Below are 9,060 nucleotides of genomic sequence, written 5' to 3' on the forward strand. Positions count from 1 at the left end.
GCCCAATAAGTCCTACATGAAGCCACATTTTTATAACATAAAAAGGACTTACTTGCTGCCCAAGAAAGGTTCAATAGGCGTGATAGAAGTTGGGTACAAGTTGGTGCCAAGGTTCTTGCAAGTTGCCTTCAAGATTTCCAAGATCCTATCCATGATTGGTTTGCGACTTTCAAGATTCAATCCAAGATTGGTTTTAACTTATTTCCATATATTTTTGGTACTAGATTTATTGCTTTCCTAGGTTGTTAAGGTTATGTTTTCCTTTTCCTAAGATTGTTAGAGTTACTTTTCAAGATTGACTTGGTTTTTGTTTCCTAGTATTTTTTCTTTTCCTAAGGTATTTGGACTTGTTGTCCAAAGTAGTTTAGGACTTTATTTCCTTGTTTTTAGGTAGGAATTTCGTGACCCCCTCTCTATATAAAGGGGTGTCGTCTTTGTTTTTAGATTTTAGATTATAGACAATATCAATAAAAATTATGAATTTTATCTTGTACTCTTGTGTGTGGCTACTCTTGGATTTATTCTTCAACCTTCAAGACTCAACTTAAGGTGGTAAGATTAAACTCTTTTGAAATCTTAGATCACTTCTAGGTATTCAAGAAAGGTGATAAGTTTAGGCTTATTGTTGTTCTTGTTATTCTAAAGGGTCGGGTTTCACAATCTATCTCTTGTATTTAATTCTCTACCAAAGGCGATTAGTTCTTTGTTAGCTAATTGTTATTGTTAGGATTCAACTTCAAGAATAGACTTCTTGAATTCAACAAACTCTTTCTTGAATTCAATCTATCTTTAAATTTCCGTTATTTTTTATTTCTTGATTTTTTCATATTTGTTTTAGTAATTCTTGGACCCCTATCGTGTTGTTATCAAGTGTTATCAGAGCATAGGCTAATCAAGATTTAAATCAGCCCAAAGAAAAGCATTATGGCTCATTATTATTTGTAGAATTCAAGTGTTATTTGGTTTCCAAGTCAAGAAAGGAAACAAGAAGAGGGAATCCTATTTCTTGAAGATTAAGGTAATTTCTTTTCTTATTCTTGTGGGTTTTGGGTTTCCGAAATTCTTTCCTTTTTTTTTACATACTAATTCCTATTCTTCCAAGGTTTGGTCCTTCACTTTCTTTTTCTTTTTCTAACTCTACATTCTTATCATTAAGGTTGTGACTAGTAATGTTTATTAATAAATCTAAAGATTAATGACTAAGAGTTGCTTTGAGTGGAAAAAGGCAAGAGAGGCGAGAACATTAGAGGAAAAAGCCAAATTAGAGAGATATATAATTCTTCTAATCTTTGTTCAAGATGTTTCAAACATGTAGTTATAGTGAAATGAGGCGGGCTATGACTCAACAGCTTGAAAAGTCGAACTTACAATATACCGAATGGAAGGAAGATAATGGCAAAATTATTTTTCAAACAAGAGCTAAAGTGATGTCTGCAATTCGTGCCCTTAGAATTGACAAAGAGTTTTGCTAAAACTCAATTAGCACTTATATGGTTGAAAAATTGAACTTGCCTTGTGTTGAGCATATTGAACCCTACATGTTGAGAGATGTAAAGGTAAATAAAAGAGTGTTATTACTATTCTCTATTGGAAGGTATGAGAATGCGATTTGGTGTGATGTGATTCCCATGAATAATTATCATATCTTATTGGGAAAGCCATAGTATGTCTATAGAAGAGCTTCATATAACATGGAAAAAAATAGATACTCTTTTGAGGTTAACGGAAAGAAACTTATTCTTGGACCTTTGACTCCCTCACAAATTTATGAAGATGAAAAGACTGTTAAAGAGAATATGAAAAAATATGAGAGAGAAAAGAATGAGAGGAGTAAGGGAGTGCAGGTTGACATCCCAACAGAGGGAAAAAGGAGAGATTGTATTGAGTGAAGAGAATGGGATGTCAATTGAGAAAAAGAGTGAGCTTGAGGGAAAAGAAAAGAGAGAAGGCAATGAGATAAGAAAAATCTTTGAGGTAGAGACAGAAAAACAAGAGGGTTTGAGTAAAGAAGAAGAAAAAAACTTTAGTGAGAGAAAAGAGGCTAAGGGTGAGGGAAAAGTTAGTTTTGTGATAAAAGCCAAAGAGAGTGTAAGCAAGAATAAAATTTCTTTACTTCCTAACCCATTAACTCATTCTTGTTTTAGTTCTTGTGATTTTGTGCAGCCACGTGTTGAAAGACCTTTTGAAAGGAGAGGTGAGGCACTAGAAATGGCGGCAAAGGATCCAATTGGATTCCAACATGAATTAAGCGAAATTAATTCTTGTTGGATGGTGGAAGATAAAAGTTTGGTTAAATTCTTTGTTATTGAACCTTTTGACTATTTTAATTCTTATTTACAGGTTTATGACATGGAGTTTCCTAAAGCCATTGCTAAGCTGGAATCATTGCATAAAAGAATACAAGGTGATGTTCTTCCATTCGTAAATAAGTCCAAGTATGATATGTATAATTGGTTCATTCACATTCTTGGCCTTCCTAAAACACCTAAGGTATTTTTGGAGGTAATGAACTATACTCTTATTTCTTATGTTGGTGACTTTATAATTTTTGTGGATGATGATATTTTGATGCATATCAAGTCATTAATTGTAATATCTAAGTTAAAGTGCAAGAGTAATTTACTTCCTTTTGAAATTGATTATAACATAGATGATTATGCATTTCAACTTGGTGGAAAGAGGCATGAAATTTATGAGAAGATGCTTGCTAATGCGTTAAATGTTCTTTCTTCTCTTATTCAATTGTCTAATGAGTTTTCATGTGATAAATTGCTAGAATGTGAGTTTTGTTGTTTGATGGGAAGTCATTCCTCTAGGCATGTTGATTGTGAGCCTGTAAAAGTGTTTTCTACTATTAAAGAGGATATGCATGATTATTGTGACGTTAGTGATCAAATACTCTTTCATGAACCTATCTATGACTCTTTCTGTGACAGTTTGAGTAATTATGTAGAATCCATTGATGTTGCGAATATTATTGGGGAAAGTTATAATCATGAGCTTGAATATATTGAAATTTGTACTTTGAAATTTATGGGTTCTTCTGACCTTTCTGAGAATTTATGTGCTTATTTGAATAACTTACATGTAGAAGAATCCATGGGATTTATAATTGATACTTGGCTATATCATAAGAGTGTCGTATTTGATACATGTGGCAGAGATACTTGTGTTAAATGGATGCATGACTAATATTTTGTAATTTCTTTGGCATGCACATGTTTGGACTACCTTATTGACAAGATCGCATTGCAAATTTCATTACATAGTGCATCTAAGAGAGGTTTTTATTGGACAACTCTAAGTAGGCATAAATTTTATTGGGATGATGATTTCCATATGCTTTATAAAGGAGTATTTACGCCTATTACGCTTAATTGGGTTAAGTGGACACATGGTTACTATCTTGTTTTATTTCTACCATTTTTTCAGATTAGTGGATGCCATTTACTAGTGCATGACTTCTTTTTCTTGCAAGGTCGAAATTCGAGGATGAATTTTCTTCAAGAAGAGGGGAATGATAGCATCCTAGGAAGCTCAAATCTATTCAAGGACAATAATGAAGCTTTGGAATCTCAAAGAGGGTCTTTAACAAGATGTCAAGCTAAAGAGTTGCAAAACAAGGTCATTAGACTTCAAGTGCAAATAAAGAAGTTGTTAATTGGGATGGAGAGCTCAAGGATAAAGGATATGAGTTGTCTAGGTATTATAATTATTTTATGGTCCAAATTCATGTCCAAGAAAAGGTGGATTAGATCCCAAGAGACATCCTCTGAAGAAGGTCCAAATCAGGCCACTATTGGACCTATTTGGCACCTAAAAATGTGTCCAAACTTGCAGCTCAATAAGTCCTACATGAAGCCACGTTTTTATAACATAAAAAGGACTTACTTGCTGCTCAAGAAAGGTTCAATAGGCGTGATAGAAGTTGGGAACAAGTTGGTGCCAAGTTGCTTGCAAGTTGCCTTCAAGATTTCCAAGATCCTATCCATGATTGGTTTACGACTTTCAAGATTCTATCCAAGATTGATTTTAACTTATTTCCATATATTTTGGTACTAGATTTATTGCTTTCCTAGGTAGTTAAGGTTATGTTTTCTTTTTTTTTTTAAGATTGTTGGAGTTACTTTCCAAGATTGTCTTGGTTTTTGTTTCCTAGTATTTTTTCTTTTCCTAAGGTATTTGGACCTGTTGTCCAAAGTAGTTTAGGACTTTATTTTCTTATTTTTAGGTAGGAAGTTCGTGACCCCTTCTCTATATAAAGGGGTGTCGTCTTTGTTTTTAGATTTTAGATTATAGACAATATCAATAAAAATTGTGAAATTTTTCTTGCACTCTTGTGTGTGGCTACTCTTGGATTTATTCTTTAACCTTCAAGACTGAACTTAAAGTGGTAAGATTAAACTCTTTCGAAATCTTAGATCACTTCTAGATATTCAAGAAAGGTGATAAGTTTAGGCTTATTGTTGTTCTTGTTATTCTAAAGGGTCGAGTTTCACAATCTATCTCTTGTTTTTAATTCTCTACCAAAGGCGATTAGTTCTTTGTTAGCTAATTGTTGTTGTTAGGATTCAACTTCAAGAATAGACTTCTTGAATTCAACAAACTCTTTCTTGAATTCAATCTATCTTTAATTTTTCGTTGTTTTTTATTTCTTGATTTTTCATATTTTTCTTTAGTAATTCTTGGACCCCTATCGTGTTGTTATCAAGTGGTATCAGAGCATAAGCTAATCAAGATTTAAATCTTGATAATCTTGGGAGGTTCTTGAGCAAAATAAAACCAAAAATAAAAAATGAAAATCAGCCCAAAGAAAAGCATTTTGGCTCATTATTATTTGTAGAATTCAAGTGTTATTTGGTTTCCAAGTCAAGAAAGTAAACAAGCAGAGGGAATCCTATTTCTTAAAGATTAAGGTAATTTCTTTCCTTATTCTTGTGGGTTTTGGGTTTCCTAAATTCTTTCCTTTTTTTTTCTACATAACCAATTCCTATTCTTTCAAGGTTTGGTCCTTCACTTTTCTTTTCTTTTTCTAACTCCACATTCTTATCACTAAGGGTTGTGACTAGTAAGGTTTATTAATAAATCTAAAGATTATCGACTAAGAGTTGCTTTGAGTGGAAAAAGGCAAGAGAGGCGAGAATATTAGAGGAAAAAGCCAAATTTGAGAGATACATAATTCTTCTAATCTTTGTTCAAGATGTTTCAAACATGTAGTTATAGTGAAAGGAGGCGGGCTATGACTCAACAACTTGAAAAGTCGAACTTACAATATACCGAATGGAAAGAAGATAATGATAAAATTATTTTTCAAACAAGAGCTAAAGTGATGTTTGCGATTTGTGCCCTTAGAATTGACAAAGAATTTGGCTATAACTCAATTAGCACTTATATGGTTAAAAATTTGAACTTGCCTTGTGTTGAGCATATTGAACCTTACATGTTGAGAGAAGTAAAGGTAGATAAAAGAGTGTTATTACCATTCTCTATTGGAAGGTATGAGGATGCGATTTGGTGTGATGTGATTCCCATGAATAATTATCATATCTTATTGGGAAAGCCATGGTATGCCTATAGATGAGCTTCATAAAATATGGAAAAAAATAGATACTCTTTTGAGGTTAACGGGAAGAAACTTATTCTTGGACCTTTGACTCCCTCACAAATTTATGAAGATGAAAAAACTGTTAAAGAGAATATGGAAAAATATGAGAGAGAAAAGAATGAAAGGAGTAAGGGAGTGCAGGTTGACATCCTAACAGAGGAAAAAAGAGAGGTTGTATTGAGTGAAGAGAATGGGATGTCAATTGAGAAAAAGAGTGTGTTTGAGGGAAAAGAAAAGAGAGAAGGCAATGAGATAAGAAAAATCTTTGAGGTAGAGAGAGAAAAATAAGAGGGTTTGAGTAAAGAAGAAGAAAAAAACTTTAGTGAGAGAAAAGAGGCTAAGGGTGAGGGAAAAGTTAGTTTTGTGATAAAAGCCAAAGAGAGTGTAAGCAAGAATAAAATTTCTTTACTTCCTAACCCATTAACTCATTCTTTTTTTAGTTCTTGTGATTTTGTGCAGCCACGTGTTGAAAGACCTTTTGAAAGGAGAGGTGAGGTGCAAGAAATGGTGGCAAAGGATCCAATTGGATTCCAACATGAATTAGGCGAAATTAATTCTTGTTGGATGGTGGAAGATAAAAGCTTGGTTAAATTCTTTGTTATTGAACCTTTTGACTATTTTAATTCTTATTTACAGGTTTATGACATGGAGTTTCCTAAAGCCATTGCTAAGCTGGAATCATTGCATAAAAGAATACAAGGTGATGTTGTTCCATTAGTAAATAAGTCCAAGTATGATATGTATAATTTGTTTATTCACATTCTTGGCCTTCCTAGAACACCTAAGGTATTTTTGGAGGTAATGAACTATACTCTTATTTCTTATGTTGGTGACTTTATAATTTTTGTGGATGATGATATTTTGATGCATATCAAGTCATTAACTGTAATATCTAAGTTAAAGTGCAAGAGTAATTTGCTTCCTTTTGAAATTGAGTATGACATAGATGATTATGTATTTCAACTTGGTGGAAAGAGGCATGAAATTTATGAGAAGAGGCTTGCTAATGAGTTAAATGTTCTTTCTTCTCTTATTCAAGTGTCTAATGAGTTTTTATGTGATAAATTGCTAGAATGTGAGTTTTGTTGTTTGATGGGAAGTCATTCCTCTAGGCATATTGATTGTGAGCCTGTAAAAGTGTTTGCTACTATTAAAGAGGATATACATGATTATTGTGACATTAGTGATCAAATACTCTTTCATGAACCTATCTATGACTCCTTCTGTGACAGTTTGAGCAATTATGTAGAATCCATTGATGTTGCGAATATTATTGGGAAAAGTTATAATTATGAGCTTGAATGTATTGAAATTTGTACTTTGGAATTTATGGGTTCTTCTGACCTTTCTGAGAATTTATGTGCTTCTTTGAATAACTTACATGTAGAAGAATCCATGGGATTTATAATTGATACTTGGCTATATCATAAGAGTGTCTTATTTGATACATGTAGCAGAGATACTTGTGTTAAATGGATGCATGACCAATATTTTATAATTTCTTTGGCATGCACATGTTTGGACTACCTTATTGACAAGATCGCATTACAAATTTCATTACATAGTGCATCTAAGAGAGGTTTTTATTGGACAACTCTAAGTAGGCATAAATTTTATTGGGATGATGATGTCCATATGATTTATAAAATAGTATTTGCACCTATTAGGCTTAATTGTGTTAAGTGGACACATGGTCACTATCTTGTTTTATTCCTACCATTTTTTCAGATTAGTGGATACCATTTACTAGTGCATGACTTCTTTTTCTTGCAAGGTCGAAATTCGAGGACGAATTTTCTTCAAGAAGAGGGGAATGATAGCATCCTAGGAAGCTCAAATCTATTCAAGGACAAGAATAAAGCTTTGGAATCTCAAAGAGGGCCTTTAACAAGATGTCAAGCTAAAGAGTTGCAAAACAAGGTCATTAGACTTCAAGTGCAAATAAAGAAGTTGTTAATTGGGATGGAGAGCTCAAGGATAAAGGATATGAGTTGTCTAGGTATTATAATTATTTTATGATCCAAATTCATGTCCAAGAAAAGGTGGATTAGATCCCAAGAGACATCCTCTGAAGAAGGTCCAAATCAGGCCACTATTGGACCTATTTGGCACCTAAAAATGTGTCCAAACTTGCAGCCCAATAAGTCCTACATAAAGCCACGTTTTTATAACATAAAAAGGATTTACTTGCTGCCCAAGAAAGGTTCAATAGGCGTGATAGAAGTTGGGTACAAGTTGGTGCCAAGTTGCTTGCAAGTTGCCTTCAAGATTTTCAAGATCCTATCCATGATTGGTTTGCGACTTTCAAGATTCTATCCAAGATTGGTTTTAACTTATTTCCATATATTTTGGTACTAGATTTATTGCTTTCCTAGGTAGTTAAGGTTATGCTTTCCTTTTCCTAAGATTATTGGAGTTACTTTCCAAGATTGACTTGGTTTTTGTTTCCTAGTGTTTTTCCTTTTCCTAAGGTATTTGGACTTGTTATCCAAAGTAGTTTAGGACTTTATTTCCTTGTTTTTAGGTAGGAATTTCGTGACCCCCTCTCTATATAATGGGGTGTCGTCTTTGTTTTTAGATTTTAGATTATAGAAAATATCAATAAAAACTGTGAGATTTTTCTTGCACTCTTGTGTGTGGCTACTCTTGGATTTATTCTTCAACCTTCAAGACTCAACTTAAGGTGGTAAGATTAAACTCTTTCGAAATCTTAGATCACTTCTAGGTATTCAAGAAAGGTGATAAGTTTAGGCTTATTGTTATTCTTGTTATTCTAAAGGATCGGATTTTACAATTTATCTCTTGTTTTTAATTCTCTATCAAAGGCGATTAGTTCTTTGTTAGTTAATTATTGTTGTTAGGATTCAACTTCAAGAATAGACTTCTTGAATTCAAGAAACTCTTTCTTGAATTCAATCTATCTTTAATTTTCCGTTGTTTTTATTTCTTTATTTTTGTTTAGTAATTCTTGGACCCCTATCGTGTTGTTATGAAAGAGGCAACTTGTTGAGGAGTATATTTGGATGTTTTAGCCATTGTTATCTGGGGAGGTTTGAAAATTTGAAGAAATAATGTGAAGTCTTGAAAGGACGAGTTTTGAAGATGAAGAACAGAGTATGAAGATTTGAAGGAAATCTTGGTAAATACCTGGAAATCACTATAAAAATTGAAGAACAAGGATGAAGATATGAAGGTTTGAAAGAAGTTTAAAGATAGCCGGAAAGCTCAAAGGTAAAAAGTAGAAAAAGAACAAAGGATGGAAGCTTTTTTAGGGAAACAGGCGACGCTTCGCATTCGGGGCCAACCAGCCGATGAGCGACACGTGTCCGAAGTTAGAACGACGCGACTGATGGGACTTTTTGGCTCTTTCGTCGTTACGTATGTAGGAAGGAACCAGAGGGCATCTATCGTGTCGGCAAACCTACTCTCTGAGAAATGAGGGAACTATTTGTATA

This window comes from Nicotiana tabacum, chromosome 2, assembly GCF_000715075.1.
Source record: "Nicotiana tabacum cultivar K326 chromosome 2, ASM71507v2, whole genome shotgun sequence".
Taxonomy (NCBI): domain Eukaryota; kingdom Viridiplantae; phylum Streptophyta; class Magnoliopsida; order Solanales; family Solanaceae; genus Nicotiana; species Nicotiana tabacum.